We start from the raw sequence: 22,256 nt of genomic DNA, 5'->3' as shown, positions 1-22,256 counted from the left end.
CCATAACGGGGCGACTGTAGCGAAGCTACTACAGGAACAACATAACAGGGCGACTGTAGCAAAGCTACTACAGGAACCACATAACAGGGCGACTGTAGCAAATCTACTACAGAAACCCCATAACGGGGCGACTGTAGCGAAGCTCATTTCGGAACCACACAACAAGGCTACTGTAGCAAAGCTACTACAGGAACCACATAACAGGGCGACTGTAGCAAAGCTACTACAGGAACCACATAACTGGGCCACTGTAGCGAAGCTACTACTGGAACCATATACCAGGGCGACTGTAGCGAAGCTACTACAGGAACCACATAACAGGGCGACTGTAGCAAAGCTACTACAGGAACCACATAACAGGGAGACTGTAGCAAATCTACTACAGGAACCACATAACAGGGCGACTGTAGCAAAGCTACTACAGTAACCACATAACAGGGCGACTGTAGCAAATCTACTACAGGAACCACATAACAGGGCGACTGTAGCAAAGCTACTACAGGAACAACATGAAGGGGCGACTGTAGCAAAGCTACTACAGGAACCACATAACAGGGCGACTGTAGCAAAGCTACTACAGGAACCACATAACAGGGCGACTGTAGCGAAGCTCATTTCGGAACCACATAACAGGGCAACTGTAGCAAAGCTACTACAGGAACCACATAACAGGGCGACTGTAGCAAAGCTACTACAGGAACCAGATAACGGGGCGACTGTAGCAAAGCTACTACAGGAACCACATAACGGGGCGACTATAGCAAAGCTACTACAGGAACCACATAACAGGGCGACTGTAGCGAAGCTACTACAGGAACCACATAACAGGGCGACTGTAACGAAGCTACTAAAGAAACCACATAACAGGGCCACTGTAGCAAAGCTACTACAGGAACCACATAACAGGGCGACAGTAGCGAAGCTACTACAGGAACCACATAACGGGGCGACTGTAGCGAAGCTACTACAGGAACCACATAACAGGGCAACTGTAGCTAAGCTACTACAGGAACCACATAACGGGGCGACTGTAGCGAAGCTACTACAGGAAAAACATAACAGGGCTAATGTAGCAAAGCTCCTTTCGGAACCACATAACAGGGCGACTGTAGCAAATCTACTACAGAAACCCCATAACGGGGCGACTGTAGCGAAGCTACTACAGGAACAACATAACAGGGCGACTGTAGCAAAGCTACTACAGGAACCACATAACAGGGCGACTGTAGCAAAGCTACTACAGGAACCACATAACAGGGCGACTGTAGCAAATCTACTACAGGAACCACATAACAGGGCGACTGTAGCAAAGCTACTACAGGAACAACATAAAGGGGAGACTGTAGCAAAGCTACTACAGGAACCACATAACAGGGCGACTGTAGCAAATCTACTACAGGAACCACATAACAGGGCGACTGTAGCAAAGCTACTACAGGAACAATATAACGGGGCGACTGTAGCGAAGGTCCTCTCGGAACCACATAACAGGGCGACTGTAGCAAAGCTACTACAGGAACCACATAACAGGGCGACTGTAGCAAAGCTACTACAGGAACCACGTAACAGGGCCACTGTAGCAAAGCTACTACAGGAACCACATAACAGGGCGACTGTAGTGAAGCTACTACAGGAACCACATAACTGGGCCACTGTAGCGAAGCTACTACTGGAACCACATAACAGGGCGACTGTAGCGAAGCTACTACAGGAACCACATAACAGGGCGACTGTAGCAAAGCTACTACAGGAACCACATAACAGGGAGACTGTAGCAAATCTACTACAGGAACCACATAACAGGGCGACTGTAGCAAAGCTACTATAGGAACAACATAACGGGGCGACTGTAGCGAAGCTCCTTTCGGAACCACATAATAGGGCGACTGTAGCAAAGCTACTACAGGAACCACATAACAGGGCGACTGTAACGAAGCTACTAAAGAAACCACATAACAGGGCCACTGTAGCAAAGCTACTACAGGAACCACATAACAGGGCGACAGTAGCGAAGCTACTACAGGAACCACATAACGGGGCGACTGTAGCGAAGCTACTACAGGAACCACATAACAGGGCAACTGTAGCTAAGCTACTACAGGAACCACATAACGGGGCGACTGTAGCGAAGCTACTACAGGAAAAACATAACAGGGCTAATGTAGCAAAGCTCCTTTCGGAACCACATAACAGGGCGACTGTAGCAAATCTACTACAGAAACCCCATAACGGGGCGACTGTAGCGAAGCTACTACAGGAACAACATAACAGGGCGACTGTAGCAAAGCTACTACAGGAACCACATAACAGGGCGACTGTAGCAAAGCTACTACAGGAACCACATAACAGGGCGACTGTAGCAAATCTACTACAGGAACCACATAACAGGGCGACTGTAGCAAAGCTACTACAGGAACAACATAAAGGGGAGACTGTAGCAAAGCTACTACAGGAACCACATAACAGGGCGACTGTAGCAAATCTACTACAGGAACCACATAACAGGGCGACTGTAGCAAAGCTACTACAGGAACAATATAACGGGGCGACTGTAGCGAAGGTCCTCTCGGAACCACATAACAGGGCGACTGTAGCAAAGCTACTACAGGAACCACATAACAGGGCGACTGTAGCAAAGCTACTACAGGAACCACGTAACAGGGCCACTGTAGCAAAGCTACTACAGGAACCACATAACAGGGCGATTGTAGTGAAGCTACTACAGGAACCACATAACTGGGCCACTGTAGCGAAGCTACTACTGGAACCACATAACAGGGCGACTGTAGCGAAGCTACTACAGGAACCACATAACAGGGCGACTGTAGCAAAGCTACTACAGGAACCACATAACAGGGAGACTGTAGCAAATCTACTACAGGAACCACATAACAGGGCGACTGTAGCAAAGCTACTATAGGAACAACATAACGGGGCGACTGTAGCGAAGCTCCTTTCGGAACCACATAATAGGGCGACTGTAGCAAAGCTACTACAGGAACCCAATAACGGGGCCACTGTAGCGAAGCTACTACAGGAACAACATAACAGGGCGACTGTAGCAAAGCTACTACAGGAACCACATTACAGGGCGACTGTAGCAAAACTACTACAGGAACCACATAACAGGGCCACTGTAGCGAAGCTACTACTGGAACCACATAACAGGGCGACTGTAGCGAAGCTACTACAGGAACCACATAACAGGACGACTGTAGCAAATCTACTACAGGAACCACATAACAGGGAGACTGTAGCAAATCTACTACAGGAACCACATAACAGGGCGACTGTAGCAAAGCTACTATAGGAACAACATAACGGGGCGACTGTAGCGAAGCTCCTTTCGGAACCACATAACAGGGCGACTGTAGCAAAGCTACTACAGGAACCCAATAACGGGGCCACTGTAGCGAAGCTACTACAGGAACAACATAACAGGGCGACTGTAGCAAAGCTACTACAGGAACCACATTACAGGGCGACTGTAGCAAAGCTACTACAGGAACCACATAACAGGGCGACTGTAGCGAAGCTACTACAAGAACCACATAACAGGGCGACTGTAGCAAAGCTACTACAGGAACCACATAACAGGGCGACTGTAGCGAAGCTACTACAGGAACCACATAACAGGGCCACTGTGGCAAAGCTACTACAGGAACCACATAACAGGGCGACTGTAGTGAAGCTACTACAGGAACCACATAACAGGGCCACTGTAGCGAAGCTACTACAGGAACCACATAACAGGGCCACTGTAGCGAAGCTACTACAGCGGCAGTTACAAGTTAAAAACCGAGGGCGCAGCGGCGTTCTTTCGGTGTTTTTTGTCATTGTCAAGTCACGCAGACACGTGACTTCATTTTCTTACGCGACTGAATGACAGGAGATCTTTTTGATTATTTTTGTTTTGTCTTCATTTTACACAGCAAAGCATCAACTTAAAATACAATTAATGCATTCTGTCACACGGTAGATGAACGATATGCTCTTGTGCCTCATGCAGCTCTTCTGTGTGGCACCCGCTGCAATCATGACGTCAATACGATATGTTTCATAAGTATTTTTTTAGCACCGGTATCAGGAAAAACAATACTCCTCTATAGTGAATAATTCTAAAAATAAAAAAAACAGACTTTCTTGCGGCCTAATTGAATGGTATAGGAAACACTGTGGATGCCTTGGAATTCTTATTGTTGGTTTAAATACTACATTTTCTCACTTTTTTATGTATATGTCAAGATTTAACAAAATACTTAGTCATGGAAATTTAGTTTGAAGTTATGGAAATCCAATGCTTGTGGACCCTGTAACTGTAATTTGCCTTACAAAGTGCAGCTCCATGCTTTTTGTTAGGGTTAGCAGTTAGTTGGTATTTGTTGTCACGGATCTGGCTTTTGGTGTCGTTAGGGGAGTGTTCTCCCATTAATTTCTGTCACAACAACATATCTGTGGTGCCACCAATTAGAAAAATATACATACTACCTTTTTTGTATATTTTTGTCGATAAACAAATGTTGAATACTATTACCCAAATATGACAGTGATTTACAGTGACAACGTCCTGCAACAGAATGAGTTTTGAAGTGCAGCTCTCTGATTTTGATTTAGTAATCCAGCGAGAGGAATAGGGTCAATGGTAATTTACTAATTCAATTCAATTTGCACCTATTATATGAAATAACAATTTGTAATCATTTTATTTTTGTTGAATTAGACATTTCAAGTTTATTATGTTTTGGCTGATAAATTCTTATTTTTCAATTACAACCTCAGGGTTAATTAAGCCATTTCTGGCTGTTCTTTCTTCTTCCCCCTGCCTTTCTCTTGTAATATCGAGCCACACCATCACAAGGCAGCTCACTGCCAGAGGAATACCTTTGGAAACCGGGTTGGTGTGTCAGCCCAACCCTATACATTGGGTCTGGCCTTTAATTTAAACTAATTAATATTGACTGAGGAGCAACACCTCGCCCAGTTTGGGAAGAGTAGCAAGAGGCTTGAAGCGGATTACCATGTGAATCAATCTGCCAAGAACTTATTCCTGCACAGCTTGGTTTTTCATGAATTGTCAGTTAAACAGGGGAGCAAATGGAAGAAGGGAAAGTGATACATACAATATCTGTGACCTTCTTTTAAGTATGTCTCTCACACTCTTCATAGATGGAGGAGGGAAGTCAGAATGTGCGCCTGGGTACTCTCATTGCCCTCATGGTGGAGGAAGGGCAGGACTGGAAGCACGTTGAGATCCCCCATCTAGATGCTGCAGGTCCACCTTCGACGGATGCAGTTGTGCCCCCTGCTCCTCCCTCTCCAGCCCGTCCGCCAAAAGTCGTGTCAGGACTGTAAGTGTTGCCTTCCATATTTTAGCTTTTTTAATTCATTAAACCACGGTCACTGCATTCACTTCTCTGGCTAATCTGACCATAATAGAGGGTCAGAGCTTCTGGGGAGCCATGATCAGTATAATTCTATCTATGAATAAGATTGATTATGTTTTTATGTTTTTAAAGGTAGATATCAATGTCACAAACATTGTTGTTTGATGGGACTGCAAAGCTCAGAAAAGACGTAACAAGGATGAAAATGCATGGCTTGTGTTTTTTTTTTCTATAACAGTTCATAAAAAGGACAGTATCTGAAATGTCTCTGCAATTGAAATAATCTGGTTTAATTGTGATCCTAAATACAAAACTATACGGTAAATGTGCTGCCTTCCTCATCCAGGTTACGTCTGAGTCCAGCAGCAAGACATATCCTCGACACCCATGGAGTTGACGCAAAATTAGCCACACCCACTGGGCGAAGAGGACTTATCACCAAGGAGTGAGTATGAACGACTGGGTTGGCTGTATTGGTGATTTGGCAGCAGGAGGTGACGGTTTAGTCACAGGTCTCAGGGAACAGATTGGAAGGGTTCCCTCGTGTCCAATGTATGGCCCAAAATATCTGCGTAAAAGAGATGTCAGTTGGAGCAAGGATTAAGATTTCAGGTACTTTAATCTTGTTGTGTGGCAAATTCACACTCCAGAAATCTGTACACACACACACAGCTCTAATGCTGACCTGCTGTCAATAGGGACCTGATTGAATACTCTTGTTACCCATCTAACACCCAGCTGGGGAATCTCATTAAGCAACTTTGATCGCCATGGCAACTCAGTCTCCAGGACCGGCTGGTGACCATAGAAACACGGGCCGTGTGTGTTCAGAGGCAGCCACAGAGATATGAAGCTTTTCAAACTAGACACTGAAAAGATTAACATAAAATTCAGCAATGCCTTTTCTTTTAATGCACACATATGTAGCAAAAATCTTATTTGCAAACATCAATTTTTTAAATTCCAATTAGAAGTGAATTTAACATCTTTACAGTCTTACATGCCCTTATTCAAGAACTCTAAAGATGTAATTATCCAGGTTAATTAATGCATGCTCTGTGTGTTTACTTGATTGTTCAAGTTTAAACTGTTTAATTAGTACTGCACTTTTAATTCTATCCCAATCATTAGATGTTGCACAATGGCTCAGTTACCTCTCCTTAAACCATTTGTTCATCTCAAGATTGGAATGTATTGTTTGTCAAATTCCTCACTGACACCTGGGCTTAGATGGACATCTAATAGGTCCATCTAAAAAGTAAGAGTGTGATGAAATTGAATGATGCATGATGTGCGGTTCGAAATAGTTTGCATGCCATGCCGAGAACTATAAAGAGCTTCACTTTTAGGCGTTTCCTAGTTTGGAAATGAAAGTGTGTTGTTGCTTCTGGCTTTTCCTTTTGAGGAGTGCATTTTTGGGTTGTTCAATACTTTACTTCAGGAATGGAAAGTGACAAATACAAATGTTTATTAGTTGAGAAAACCTGCAAATACATCAGTGATATTCAGGGTATCCAATATAACAACAACAATAAAACATCCTTTAAAATTTCAACTTCAACTTTCAAAAATAAAACCACAATAAAATCTAGGATAAGTTGTGATGTTTACTATTCTCTCATATAGCTGCTTGTTCAAAAGGTTGGAAATCAATTGGCCAGTTGGTTTTCATGACATCAAGTTAGCCAGTGACAACTATGATCAAGCAGACCTTGGGAAAAGAAGATAAATGGCTGGCATGAAAGGATGTTGAGCAGGGCTTGAAAGAAGAATGTATTTGGCACATGTTAGGAAGTTAATCGATGCCAACCTTTTCTGTATATGTGTGATCGAGCCGTTGCCTTTTAAGCAATATCTCTTAGATGTGTTCAATTTGAAGCGTCAGGTTAGCTGAACCTGAGGACCAGCTACACATATGGTGAGACTAAACAGTTCTGTTCTTGTTGGAAATCCAATCTCCTTGTCAAGAATAGTTTCACATTCAGCTCAACTCCTTCTAGAGAGGGCAGAATAGACCTGATTTCCCTTCTTTTGTCCTTTGGCAGATGAGATAAGGCTGAAACGAGGGAGCAGCGCCCCTCCCATTCTAACTTGGGCTCTAGTAAGGCCCCCCTATAGGGGGCATGAATAGCAATCTTCATAGCATGTTACATAATCCGTAGCAAGGTTTAAAGACGGATTGGGCTTCAGAGAAAGACATTTCTATTCCCACTTTTTTCTCCCCTTGTCTTTCACTAAAAATAGATCGTATCGAAGAGGTTAGTTATGGATGATGGCCTCAATGACTTTTACCTCACTAATGTGTAGATTTTCCTACAATGACTGTAACCAGTGTAAATGCAGGTGTTACCGGCACCAGACCTAGGGGTAATCTGGACCGGCAGCAAAGGTTACACAGCCTAGGAAGCACTGTGTAGCCTGTGGATTAATATGGAGAGAGGACACACGTTAGCGTCATGCTCAAGCCAGAGCTAGTTTTATTCTGAGCTGCGCATGAGCGGAGCCTGTAGCTACGTTCTCTCCAATGTCTCCACAGCAGCACCACAGCGCCCTCTACTGACGTGATCATATAATATCTTAATATAACGTCTTAAAGAGTGCATCATTTATTAACAAGGAAAAAAGGGGGGGGGGGTGTTTTAATAACAACTAACGTGTAGCATTTCCAACCTACAACACTCTCCCCTGCTTCAAGAGATGTCTCCGGACATCCGAAACCTAACTATCGCCAGTAAGTTTAGGTCAAGAGTCTCCCCCAAGCCCAACAGCCAAAGTACAGTCCACAGTGAATTTTTTTCTTCTCCGTCATGGTGTACGTCATTTAACATGTCCATACTGGCGTCGGGTAGTAACAGAATTCAGGAACAGCCGGGTAAAATGGCATGGGATAGGGGACACAGGCCAACATACAATTTGCTCCAAACTTCCAGGGCTGAAATGAAGGTTGTCCAAGTTGGTTATATGTGAGCATTTCAGTAGGTTTTATTGCTCGAGTTGACCTTCTCACCGGTGGCGCTTCCTCATCTAATAGCCTTGGTTCAGGTTCACTATTGTCTGCTTGCTCTTCTGAATCTGCATTGTCCATATTGTCCTCCCTTGCTGGTTGATGTGGTAGTTCCTCAGCTGATGGTGTAGCAGCCGGTCCCGGCAGCTGAACTGAATCTGGCTCCGCAACTGGCTCACGTTCAGTTGGCTGCCATATTTAAGTGGTCTCTGTTGCTTGTCCCCTTGGCTGGAACTCTTGGGCTACAGCACTGAGTTCACTCGGAGGCCTTGGGGGTCTGACCCCCATCCTTTCATACACTGGTATGGTCCTGAGACAATACGTGTATTGTTCTTCATCCTCGGAATGTTCAGACTCCTGATCCACTGTTGTGTCACTGTTCTTTATCTGATTGTCCCTCTGTTTTTGGTTTTTCTTGAGTGCAGGCTGTCTCTGCTCATCCTGCTCCAAGGGCAAATCATTTACTGGAAGCAGCAGGTTACGGTGCAGGACACGTAAGGTTTGATCTCCCTTTTCTGGCTGAACTCTGTACACAGGTCCATCTCCAATCTTTTCGATCACGCAATGAATTCTCTTCTCCCAATAAGCACGAAGTTTACCCGGCCCACCCCTCTCTGACAAGTTTCTGACGAGCACCCGGTCTCCAGGCTGCAATACCCTGCCTTTCACATGTCGATCATAGGATTTCTTCCCCTTTGCAGAGCACTTCCCACTGTTATCTGAGGCAATTTTGTATGCCTCGTGCATGCGAGAAGCCCATTTCTGCGCATACTCTTGTTTGGACGTTGGTTCCTGTTGAGGTTTCAGGTCAAAGAGTAAGTCAACAGGCAACCGTGGCGCTCTTCCATACAGGAGAAAGAACGGTGAATAGCCTGTTCCCTCATGTCTCGTGCAGTTATACGCGTGTACTATGTGGGGTAAGTGATCCTTCCACTCAGCTTTTTTTTCCTCTTGCAGAGTGCGGAGCATCTGTAGAAGTGTCCTGTTCAGACGCTCAACTGGATTGCCCTGCGGGTGATAGGGGGTGGTTCGAGAGTGGGCGATTCCTGCAAGCTGCTGCAGTCTCTGGAAAAGACCATTCTCGAACTCCCGGCCCTGATCGTGATGCAACTTTTCAGGGTATCCGAAGCGTGGAATAAAGTCATAGAAGATTTTCTCAGCTGCTGTTCTGCCTGACTTGTTCTTCGTTGGGTAGGCTTGAGCGAAGCGAGTGAAGTGATCTATCAGAACTAAAATGTACTCATAGCCACCTTTACTCCGTTCAAGATGGAGATAGTCAATGGAGATGAGTTCAAAAGGGGCACTGGTTGTTATTGTACCCGTGCTCTCTCTGGAATATTTGGCTTTTTTTGTTTAACACACTGGCACTGACGAATTACGTAGTCTTCAATTTCCCGTTGCATGAAGGGCCAAAAAAACCTCTCTCTCACCAGGTGGATCACTTTGTCTGCGCCAACATGCCCCATATCATCATGCAAGTGTTTTAGTACAGTCAACTTCAGTTTGCTGGGCAGGACCAACTGTTTCCGCTGTCCTGTCTGCCTGTACAGTATTCCTTTATCCAGTGTGAGTCTGTTCCATTCATGTATGATTCTGCGTGTCTCTCGTCCCATTTGTCTTTTGTCTTTATCATTAGGATTCCATCCTCTTTTTTTTAGGTTTATCACCTCACAGATGGGAGCATCCTCCTTCTGAGCCGCTCTAACACTTTCTGGAGTGATAACCGGAATGCCTTCACAAAGTGCGTCTTCAGCATCATGATGCAGCTGTAGTGCAGCCACGCATGGCACATCACCGTCCCTCATAGCGTTGTCCCCCTGCCAGATGGCAGAGACAACATCTGGCGGCATTGTTTCTGTGTACTCTTTTAGATGGTTGCGAAGTGGTACTGAATATCGTGACAGGGTGTCAGCGTCTGCATTTGACTTGCCTGGCCGATATCTGATGGTGAAATGGAAGTCTGCTAACTCACCCACCCAACGATGTCCAACTGCATTCAACTTGGCCGTACTCAGAACATAAGTAAGGGGGTTATTATCCGTGTACACGCTGAAAGTGGGCGCATAATAGAGGTAATCTCTAAATTTATCACAGACTGCCCACTTTAAGGCCAGGAACTCCAGCTTCCCAGAATGGAGATGATAGTTCTTCTCAGCTGGTGAGAGTGTCTTCGAACCATAAGCGACAACACGGAGTTCGTTTCCCTGCTGTTGATAGAGAACTGCCCCCAGACCTTCATTCGATGCGTCTGTGTGAAGGACAAATGGCAAATCAAAGTCTGGGTAGGCCAGGACGGGAGGACTGCATAGCATGTCAACAAGGTGAGCCACCACCGCACTGTGTTGTGGTGTCCATTGGACAGGTACTTTAGATGAAAGCTGACCACTATTTGCGTCCCTTGCCTTGGTCTTGTGGGATTTAGCTGGGTTGGTTTTGTGGTTAACGTCTCTAGGACTTCCAATTAGCTGAAACAGAGGCCTGGCTATCCGAGAAAAGTCCTGTATGAAGGTTCTATAATAACCTAGAAACCCTAAGAGAACCCTGACCTCTCCTACGTTCTTTGGCTTTCTATCCTTGAGGTGCTGAATGGCCTCAAGGTCTTGAGGGTCTATCTGGATGCCTTTGCTGGTCACTAAGCGCCCTAGATATCTGACCTGACTTTTAAAAAGCTCAAATTTTTTTGGCCGTAACTTGATACCGTTTTCTCGAAGGCAGCCAAAGACCTTCCTCAGGTAGTCGACATGTTCCTGGAAAGTCTTGGAGAAGCAGAGCACGTCATCTAAATATGGAGAGCAGCACTCATCCCTTAGACCATCAAGAACTCCCTCCATGCATCTTTGAAATGCTGCTGGAGCATTGGTCAGGCCAAATGGTAGTCGAATCCACTCGTAGAGACCCCATGGCGTGCTAAAGGCAGTCAGGTGTCTGGAACTCTCATCGACAAAACCCTGGTGGTACGCACCTCCTTGATCGAGTATGGAGAACCATGAGTATACCCCGAGATTATCCAGCAGATCTTGGATACGTGGAAGAGGGTGACGGTCAGGGACAGTTTTTCGGTTCAAGCCTCGAAAGTCAACACACAAGCGTAGGCTCTTGTCTTTTTTTCTGACACAGACCACTGGAGACGAGTAGGGTGAGGTGGATTTCCTGATCCACCCGTGGTCAAGCAGGTTCTGGACATATTCCTTTACCTCTTTGTACAAGGGCTTGGGAACCGAATTGTAGGACGTGTGGACTGGTGTTTTGTCCTTTAGGAGGATTTGCAGCTGCAAGGTTGGGATGCACCCAATGTCAGAATCCTCCCTGGCAAATACATCGGACTCTTCGTACAACATGTCTCTGACTATCTTTTGTTCTTCCTCTTTCAGGTGTGACACGTCAACAGGGGGGTGCCAGCTCTGCTCTGACATGCCTTTCATCTCATGTCTATCACTTGTTTCTCTCTGCTGATTTGTGTTTAGCTGAGCGGAGTATGCGTTCGCAGTGGGATGGGATAGTGGCTCTGACCCAGCTGGAAAACAGTTAATTGGTTTTACTTCCATCGCTTCCTCCAACGTGCCCAGAACCGTTCTCTTTGTGAGATAGATATCGTGCTTAGTGGGGTTCTGAATAGGAATTTTGACTATTTTTGTTTACCCACTTGGAACCTCTACTAAAGCCGGAAACAGCTCCAACCCTTCAGGACAGTTACTCACTAGGTTGGGTTGAAACAGCATTGTCCCGCCCCTTGGCCACTCTCTAACTCTACACCTCACCTCACAAATCTCCCCTGCAGGAATTGTTACTCCTCTCCTTCCTGTCCTCACACTACACTCAAGCTCGGAAGCAGTTTCCTCAGGGGTTGAAAGCTGGAGAGTAGCAACCAGGGCCTCCACTGCACTGTCACTGACACTTAAAACTTCTTTAAGTAAAGCATAAATATCAGCCTCCCCTCTTTGTTCCTGGTTTGTTTTGATCATCTCAGCTATAACGTTACTGCCTAACAGAGGAGAGTTAAGAACATTCTTGCTGATCAATACTGGTACTTGTATAGTGACATGTCCAGAATTTTGACCCATTTGGCCCATCCCTCAAAAGGAACATCTGTACCATTAGCTGCCAAAATCTCCAAGGGCTGGTCAAAAAGGAGGGATTGGAGTGGCTGGATTTGGACATTGGGAAGTGTTTTTTTCATCCATGCTCTCCCTACCATAGTCACTTGAGCCCCTGAGTCGAGCAGCATTTGTAGAGGAACTCCGTTTATAGCACATGAAACCATGCATCGCTTTCCTATGAGCTGTGCTATACACTTCCTTGGTGGTGGTTGATGCTGTGTGTCTGCTTTTACAGACCTGACTGGTGTTGAGGCCTCTTCAGCTGTCATGATCACTGGCTGCCCCGCTCCAGTGACCTCAGCCCGTTTCCCGACATTTTTTTCAGACACCCTATGGCGCGATGTCCTGCTTGTCCACAAACGAAGCAGTGAGGGCAGCTAATTTTTCCCTGTTGTACACAGTCATTGCATCGGCCCCTAGTCTCTCTTGTTGGTGCCGGAGATCGGACTGCTGATGGGCAGGTGTCCTTTGGTGTCGAACTGTCAGTAGGTTTACCCATCTGGGCCAGATGTTGGGTCAGTGATGACACTTGTGCGGTCAGTTCTGTAATAGCAGCACGATTAGCCTGTAACTCGATGTCGACTTTAGCTTGCTTACTTGAGTCACCCTCGTCAAGCTGAACTGTGCTTATCGTCACTGGTCGGGTTTTAGCTACAGTGCCAAGGCGTTTTAGTCTTTCTGCTTCCTCACTAGTCGACTTCGTGATTTGATCTAAGAGAAAATCATCAGTTACCTGGAGGTCTTTGAGGAAGGGTTTTAAATCATGTCGAACATGGTTGTTTTTTTCATTTAACCCTTGGTAAAGTGTGTGGAGAAATGTACCTTGAACTAGCCTTTTGTCATAGCTGAACTCCGCACCAGGCTGTTGAGACTCAAATAAAACTCGCTGCTTTAAACCCATGGTTTTGTACAAAAACTGCTGTGGGCTCTCTTTGTCTTGTTGTTTAGCATTACTTAACTCTTGAAAAAGCTCAGTCGTATTTTTATCCCTGATGTGTGCACGGAGAAAGCGCTTTAGCTCATTAACAGTTAAGTCATCTTTGTTAGTTAGCATCTCTCTGAATGAACCAGGTTGTATGATCTTAATCACAATGCGAGTTACTTCTGACTCAGTAAAACCTTCTCGTAAACCTTCATCTATCTGTTTACAAAGACTGCTGTATGACATGTCAGAACCAACATCAGAGATTTGTCCACCATGTAACTTAAACTCTCTGCGTGGGAGCAAAGCAGCCACATCATTAAACCTCAGTACCTGTTCTCCCATACTGGAAGACAGACTCACCCTCCCATGGTGAGCACCCTGAACACCTGCTGTGAATGACTTGGTCGATGCTGGAGTGGTGGAGCTCCCGGCTGGTTGTGTGGGAATGTCTGTGGTTGGTGAAGTTGGACGTCTGCCTGGATGGTTGTAGTCCGGATGAGGTGGAGTGTGGCCTCCCGGCTGGTCGACTGCTATATCTCCTCTCTCGAATGTCGCAGCCTGGTTAGCTTCTACCCCTTCAGTGTCTGTGGCTAGTGTTGGGGGAAAATTGTTGAGCCTGCGTGGGGTGAGGCTCTCAGGAATGTTACCTTTGATGTGAGCCGGTGACTTAAGGCAGTCCAGGGTGAGATAAGACACAGATGAAAACATACGTGCCCTGACTGACCTTTTAGATGTTGTTGATTGTCTGGGTCCATAAAGGGAGGGTCACAGGGTCACCCCTACATCATCTGGTACTTTTCCAACACTCCTCTTTGAGGGGTGGGCTGTCCTGTCCTGAGGCAGCACAAACCTCCCTGAAGTGTATTTAAGCTCCTGTTCTCCTCTTCAACTTTGTCAGATCTTCCTGCTCCTTTTGGGGGAAGGAACATCTGTCCCTTTTCAGCTGAATTGTAGTCATTTGACTTCTTTCTGTGCTTACGACTTGTGCTGATGATTTCTGTATTCTTTATCTTTTTTCTATATTCTAGTTAGTAATAAATACTTAATCACAAGAAAGCTCAAGATACTTTTGATTTCTCACATGGGCTAAATCCACAAATTTCCACCACAGCTAGCAGGTCACTCAGCATGTCTTTGAGGAGGAGAAGTTGGGACATCACTCCATCCTCTAGGACTGACAGTTTCTTACTTCTGATGTAGTCGACAATCAGGTCATACAGTTCTGGTTCGCTCAGATCCTCAATGTTGCCAATTGTACCACCATCATCAATTGAACTCGCAACTCTCAGGAGTTGACTTACACTCAAGTCGGACAGTCTCTTCTGAAGCTGGAAGACCAGCGTCCGTCGCAGGGTGACAGTGGCCATTTTTAACGCTACCACGGTGGACTCTGCTCTCTGGATGACGCACGATATTGCAGCCTTCCCTGAAGCTTTTGTCACCGGTTCACGTTGTTTTAGCACCCACTTCACCTGGTAAGGACGCTAGTTGATCCCGGACGAGCCCCCAATTGTTACCGGCACCAGACCTAGGGGTAATCTGGACCGGCAGCAAAGGTTACACAGCCTAGGAAGCACTGTGTAGCCTGTGGATTAATATGGAGAGAGGACACACGTTAGCGTCATGCTCAAGCCAGAGCTAGTTTTATTCTGAGCTGCGCATGAGCGGAGCCTGTAGCTACGTTCTCTCCAATGTCTCCACAGCAGCACCACAGCGCCCTCTACTGACGTGATCATATAATATCTTAATATAACGTCTTAAAGAGTGCATCATTTATTAACAAGGAAAAAAGGGGGGGGTGGGGGGGGGGGTTAATAATAACTAACGTGTAGCATTTCCAACCTACAACACAGGCAAAACACTACCATATATGTGTGTATGTATATGTATATATATAAATGTATGCAATTTTTATACAGACATACACGTTTAAGTCAATGCCCTTCGTTGGCCTTTTATGCTGCGCTTTGATTACCTCCCACTACTTAAAAAAAAGAAACATGATTGAAAAAAGAATTCCGGTTAGCTGGGGTATTTCCATGTTGCCTCAGTCCTTCTGCAAACAAATCAGTGAGAGAGAGGGAGGGAGGGAGGAGTTGGGGGGCCAGAGGAAATCATAAGATGCAGCCGAGCAAGGGACGCAGTTGTGGGGCCCAGACGGTTCCTGAGGTCAGACGCAGGTGGTCCAGACAAAGGACTGGATGTGTGCGGGTAGGTGGACCCCAGGGCACAGAACTGGAACCAGAGCGCTTCTAGCTTGTGCACCTCATACCTGCCCCTCCCTCCTCTTTTGCTGCTAAGAACAAAATGAAGGAGGTAAGAATATCCAGGGCAGATCGTTCAGTATGTTTTGATTCCTTCCCTTTTTTTATTTTTCTGTTTTCCCTGTCGACGTCAAAATCTCACTTCCTCTACTATATGTAGTAAACCGCTTTGAATAGACTTACTAGAAATATGCTGTATGTGTAAAATGGTGCTGTCCAAGAATAAAATGCTCAATATCACATTAAACAGGCTAGTTCATTATTATAATTAAAAAAAAAAATTTCAACCGTAAGGTAGAAATCATTTTAAAAGCCTTTGGGATGATATCAAAGTGTAAAATCCCCCCTCATGTGAGCTGTAAAATGTGTCTTTTAATCGGACAGCCGTCCCTCGGTAAAGATGCTGTTGAAAGAGTAGTGATGTTCACTGCGGTAAAGATAATAAAGCCACGGTTTGGAATAACAATGTCCTCAGCTGCAACTGACACCCAGTCCTGCCTCGCCCATCATTATGGGGTCTGTCTGTTTGTAAGTTATTCTCCCGACAAATAATATTGACACAAAAACACTATTTTAGTAGGAAACATATTTTGGAAAAGGCCGGGTTAGGGTTATGTTGCATGTAAAATAAACAGGTTAATGGGTCTTTACACATGTGTTTTTGTTTTTACTTTACCAGAGATGCGTTGAACCTCCTGAAGAAATCTCCTGTCCTAAAACCGACTCGAGCCGCGGCCGCCCCGAGGCCAGTCCCCTCCCCGGCGTCTACGCCTCCGCCCTAGGGCAGCAGACCCAACATACCTCCTCTCTCCGTACCAGGGAAACCAGAAGCACCGGTGAGCACTTCCGTCTGTCCGTCCCTCTCTGTCACCGACACCTTTCCAGCCGTTAAATCCCAACAAGCTTTTCAGTGACATCCCATCCCCTTTTTTTGATTGATTGCAACTGATAAATGTCTGACAATCACTCTTGTCCCCTTTCATTCCCCCGTTTCTTTCCCGAAACAACCTGTTCAATTAATCCCCGCCCACCCCTTCCCCTCCATGTATCCTCTGTAGGGCACTTTCACAGAGATCCCAGCCTTGAATGTTCGCCGTGTGATTGCTCAAAGACTGACACAATCGAAGACCACCATCCCCCATGCGTATGCCTCAGTGGAATGTGACATGGCCGCCGTCATGCACCTCCGCAAAGACTTGGCCCAAGGTGAAATGCCACAACTGAGAGGGGGGTGGGGGGTTGTACGCATTAGCAATGTTCTGTTCATGCTCATATTAGTCTATTGCCCTGCAGCCGTGTCGATTTCAGGGTTTTCGCATGACCGCTCCCATGACAAATGAACTCGCTCTTTTGCATGTAAAAAAATCTCTGGTACATGTTGTCATCTGGTTCGCACTAATCCTCCTCGCCCACTAAAAAAATAACTGGGTAAGAACGGAAGCTGTTTGCATTGATATAGTTGTTCCTTTCTGCTTTAAAGAGTGTGATACTCTTTCACAGTAATCACTGTTTCCAATTGCTTCTTCTTCTTCTGTGTTTGGTGCATCTTGTGTTTTGCAGTGGCAAAATGAAATGTAAATGGGTGGGAGAGCACTTGGTTCATCCATACAGTATCAGTAAGCTCGGCACTGTGTGGAGTATTTGGAGAATGAATCAAACCCTAGCAGCAGTGAGTAGTATCCTGCCCATGTGGTTGCCGCTTTCTCAACCTCAAAGACTTCCCTAGAAACTGCTGTTGAGCTAAGCTGCAGCTGCTTGGGCAACAGCTACCAGGGTGTGTGTGTATTCTGAGGTGAAGTGAGGTTTACACCACAACCAGAGAGAGGGAAACTTGCCTCTACAGTCACTCTTCAACGTTTAACTACGTTCAGCCCAAAACATACAGTACCAGTCAAAAGTTTGGACACATTGTCTCATTCGATTCAATGAGAAAGTTTGTCCAAACTTTTGACTGGTACTGTATTTATCCATAACTGGACCCCTGGAATGTAATCTGTGCTTACTTTGGAATGTTTTCTGAGTTATCAGTCAATTCCCTATTTTTAAACTCTCACGTAATCCGTTTTATTTAGCTCAGCTATGCTGAGCTTTCAAACAAACGGCAAATCTCTGTGTGTCCCGTCTCTGTGCTGGAGGAAGCGGGTCGGGCCATTCCACAGCTATTAGCTAGGTGGTGTGTGTACTTAGGGATTCGCTCCACGGCTGTTTTTGCGGACCCTCATTGTTCGGGAGCAGAGCGATTTTCACGGTTTGCTTGTTAATCATCCCGCTCGCTGCATTCAGAACTGTCTGGTACTCCGCTAATGGACTCCAGCACAAGTTGGCACTGATGCCAGGCCGAGCCCCTCCTCACCCTCCCACCTCCCCCCCCTGCTCACCGGTGTCCCGCACGGAGCAGCAAGCGCAGCAGATGCCACCGACTGAGTCATCGGGACGGGTTCATTGTCTCCGATCTGCTTCTTTTCTGTGAGCTAAAATGTGCAGTAACGAATGTGCACACAGAATAGTGTCACATTTCACAGGTCCTGTGCAAAGTATATGACGTTATGTTGCTTTGGCTCACAAACTCTTTTTTTGTCTTTGTCTTTACAGAACAGATCAAGGTGTCAGTTAATGATTTTATTATCAAAGCAGCTGCTGTTACACTTAAAGTAAGTATAGTTAACCTATCAATCTTAATGTAATTTCCTGCCATGACGTATATTTACAGTGCGCAAGGTTATTTCAACTTTTATATCCGTAAGCATCTCGTCTTTTGGAGCCTAACACAGTCTGGGCACACGCAACAGTCTGAAGGTCGTACATCAATTGATTTCAACCTTTGGTGCCAAATTCATATTTTTTCTTTACAAAGGTCCCTTTGTTGTGCTCATTGCTAAATGATTCAGATGGTGAATCAACTCGTAGCCAAACCATCGTAAGACGAGACTAAATGTTTACTTCAGAGATTCATGATCATTTTGTTGGACAAAATATGCAGTCTTAATAATTTAGTTATTCGTAATTTAGTTATATAATAAAATACTGTGTCTGCTTTAGTGAATTTGTGGCCAGAAGCATTAACACATCCGGCCACAAATGACACAGTGAAAGTAATTTGTGTATGAATCGCTGCTGTAATAAGCAGGTATTTACAGTAAATGTTTCTAATTAACTGGTGTGCACTTGGATGTGTTTTCTGTAAGCAGATAAAACTTTTTGGTGTTCAGAAAAATTCAACAAATGTGTTTTTGTTATTGAGGCTCTAACGCAGCAGATGAATTAAGATCAAGCTCATTCAGATATTATTATCATTAATTTGCTGGCCTAAATAGGGAGTTGATACGTTCCCCACCAAATCGATGATGATCTTGGATTTACTATAACAGAGTGTTTTGTTTATTTACTGTCATCACGACCTTAGTGACCAGCACAGTGAACCAAAGCAGAAAGGTCTTAATTGTTATTGTAATCATCTGTCAAAACCTGCGCTGACCTCTGACTTTCTATCCTAGGAGATGCCAGAAGTTAATGTGACCTGGTCTGGCGATGGACCCCGTGCACTTGTTTCAATCCACATTTCAGTTGCAGTGGCAACGAACAAAGGCCTCATAACCCCCATCATCAAGGATGCTGTTGACAAAGGAGTCCAGGAGATCTCGGCCAATGTTAAGGTGGAACGAAATATTAGAAACCGTTTTATCATATGATGTTGTGAGCCACCTCGGGGCGAGAGTTTACCTCCCAAAGCCGTCTTTCAACAGTGTGGTGTAGTTTTGTCTTCATTAAAAGCACTTCACACGAATACACAGTGTTGCTGTTGGAAATCTATAAGGGAGTTGAGACTTGACCGCAGCCCAATCTGGTTGTAAAACAAATTCTATCTGAAACAAAGGTAGCTGATCACGGGATGGGATGAGTAGTTATGTTTTGATCAGCGAGTTAATCAGATTCCACCATTTGCTGTGTTGCATACATCCATGCAAAACTGATCTTGCAAGAGGTGTGATTGCTTCATCCCAAGGGCCGTTTGTCTGGACAAACACTGAAGCACACTGATTGCATAACTGAAAGTGCGAGCAAAACAGTGTGTTTGTGTATCTCAACAACAATTCGATACTGCATAATACTGCACATACATTCATGGTCTCCAGAGGAAGAATTTTAATTAACTTGTGATCCCCCTGACTTTTCCTTTGGCATCTAGACAAACCTTTGAGTGTAGTTGTCTTTATTCACATGGACACAACGGTAGCCTTAGTTGTTCCCAATGGGCACATGGATTCTCTTCTATGTCATGCCGAGTGCTTTAATTTATCAGTATATGTATCTTGCATATCATTTTATTCTCTGACCCAAAGCCCAAAGTGTTGTGACTGATGTGTAAGGTTTCAATAGGCACTCGCCCAGAAGGCTCGAGATGGGAAACTGCTACCTGAGGAGTACCAGGGAGGCTCATTCGGGTAACCCCAAAACAAACAGTATCTTAGTGAAAGAAGAGGGTTAAGGAAAGAAAATTGTTATTGTATTGTGTGTGTGTGTGTGTGTGTAATATATATATAACTATGTACACACACACAATAAGCTGACATTTTGTTTTATGCAAACAGAGGCGCTTTTTATTGATATCTCACAATTTCCGTTGTAGATCAGCAGGTGCGATAGCCATCATAAATTTCCCCTAGTATGATTGATACAGTTTCTAATAATATATTATGCATATTCTACATTTCATTTGGGCTTCAACTGAATGTGGTCTCAGGGTGACAAATAGCATCAGTTACAGTACCATCAATTGTGACCCATTGAAAGGGGGAGGGGGGTGGGGGGATTTTCAACTCATCAGACCTAATGGTGTCATTTAGACATTAAAGGGGTTTCTGATTTTTTTGATTGGTGCTGTTAACATGTGCATTGCTTCCTCTTTGGCCCCGCCCCTTTTTCTCACGCCTTTCTCCTTTTCTCTACTGGGCAGTATTTCAAACATGGGGGTGTTCGGCATCAGTGGCTTCAGCGCCGTGATCAACCCTCCCCAGGCCTGCATCCTGGCCATTGGGACCTCCCGGTCTGAACTGCGGCTTTGCGAGGACGACCAGACGTTGAGCACCCAGCAGCTGATGACGGTCACGCTGTCCAGTGACGGACGGCTGGTGGATGACGAATTGGCCTCGCGGTTTCTCGCTAAATTCCGCGGCAACCTAGAACACCCGCAACGCATGGTGCTCGCGTGAGAAGCTAAACGAGGTACAAACGCCTACATGTCTCTGCCTCTATCGTCCTTTTGCAAGCAGAGAGCTCTTACAAAGTGGATTCCCATTTGCGTTTTTCGATTAAGGCTTACACAAGTAGACTGGCGCATAGTATGAACTTGTTTTTGTGGCTTGCCTCTGATGGATAATCACCATTTGTGATGGAGCAGTTAAACTGGGCTTGTGCTCGAGAGGAAGACGAGTGGAAGTTTTGTGGCAGAATGCGTCTCACATCATTTAATAGTGGCGTTCACACCCCATATGAAGTGACTATTTCACTTCCATTTATAATTTCCAGTCCCAGTGTATCTAGTCTATGTCACTATTAATACATGTGGCAGTGGCACTGTAAAAAAGAAGCTATTTATCACTGAAGATCAGTAGCGGTGCTGTTTCCAACAAGGGTCAACCAGGTAAACCATTTACTGTTGTTCAGCTCCTCAACTGTTAATACACGTTAACTTATTTAAACAGATCCTGTGTCATCCCTGACAACTAATCTCTTAAATCCATGTGTATACAAAATAAATGGAATCATGTCAGTTTTGTTTTCCTTATATGCCAATAAAACACATTTTTCAACCATGAAATGTCAATGAGCGTCATTAAAATGTATGTGTGTGTCATTAGAGTCTAAAGAGATTACACAATTTCAATGAAGCGGCGTTTGAGCAGTTTGAGCAGGCAAGACCTTGCTCTTAAAACACCTCTGAGTTAATGGCTTTTCTCCGGCTTATTATTCAAAGGATGATATTCTCTACATATTAGTGACCTAACACGAGTTGAACCACTTTACTTAAACCACTTTATTATGACTCAACAAATCACAAAGTTGTTTGTCCAAGCTTAAAGGGTTTTTGAACACACCAGCACAAAGAAAGCTCATGAGAGTGGTGTAATCACCACATAACAATGTGGAGAAGAGTCATTCATGTGCACAGGCGGGTTTTTCTTTTAGTTCTGTCGCACAATACACTCAAACGTCTCCGCTCAGCCTAAAGGCTAACCGCTATCTTCCATTTATCTCTTCTTTGAAAATACATGTGTTACTACTTGGTCAGCCATGCTCATAATCCGCAGAATTCTAGTGAGTATTTATTTGTGTTCACAACTTCACAACCAGCTGCTGGAAAGAGACAAAATAACTTCACAGATCAACTTGAGATCAGGTGAAAAGCAGAAATTGAAACTGTAAGCTGCCCCACAAGCACATATGTGAGCACATAAGAAATAAGTGCAGGGTGCACTGTGTGAGGTTCTATTTTTTATCACACTCAAAAGATGCCTGGCTGTTACCCCAACAACGAGCTAACAGGAAAACAGTCATACATTGCCTGCAGCTAGCTGATGACCA

At 44.9% G+C, this 22,256-nt stretch overlaps 1 long non-coding RNA gene across 1 annotated transcript; it reads left to right on the top strand.

The window, feature by feature from the left end:
* Positions 1–15,556: 15,556 nt before the first annotated feature.
* On the top strand, positions 15,557–21,492 carry LOC120812259 (uncharacterized). The gene is made up of 6 exons (XR_013455246.1): positions 15,557–15,726; positions 16,354–16,510; positions 16,733–16,880; positions 18,267–18,325; positions 19,169–19,327; positions 20,629–21,492. It is a non-coding gene; the product is annotated as an uncharacterized LOC120812259 (long non-coding RNA).
* Positions 21,493–22,256: the final 764 nt, after the last annotated feature.

The sequence above is a fragment of the Gasterosteus aculeatus genome, chromosome Y, assembly GCF_964276395.1.
Source record: "Gasterosteus aculeatus chromosome Y, fGasAcu3.hap1.1, whole genome shotgun sequence".
NCBI lineage: Eukaryota > Metazoa > Chordata > Actinopteri > Perciformes > Gasterosteidae > Gasterosteus > Gasterosteus aculeatus.
This window is presented reverse-complemented; position numbering and strand designations above follow the sequence as displayed.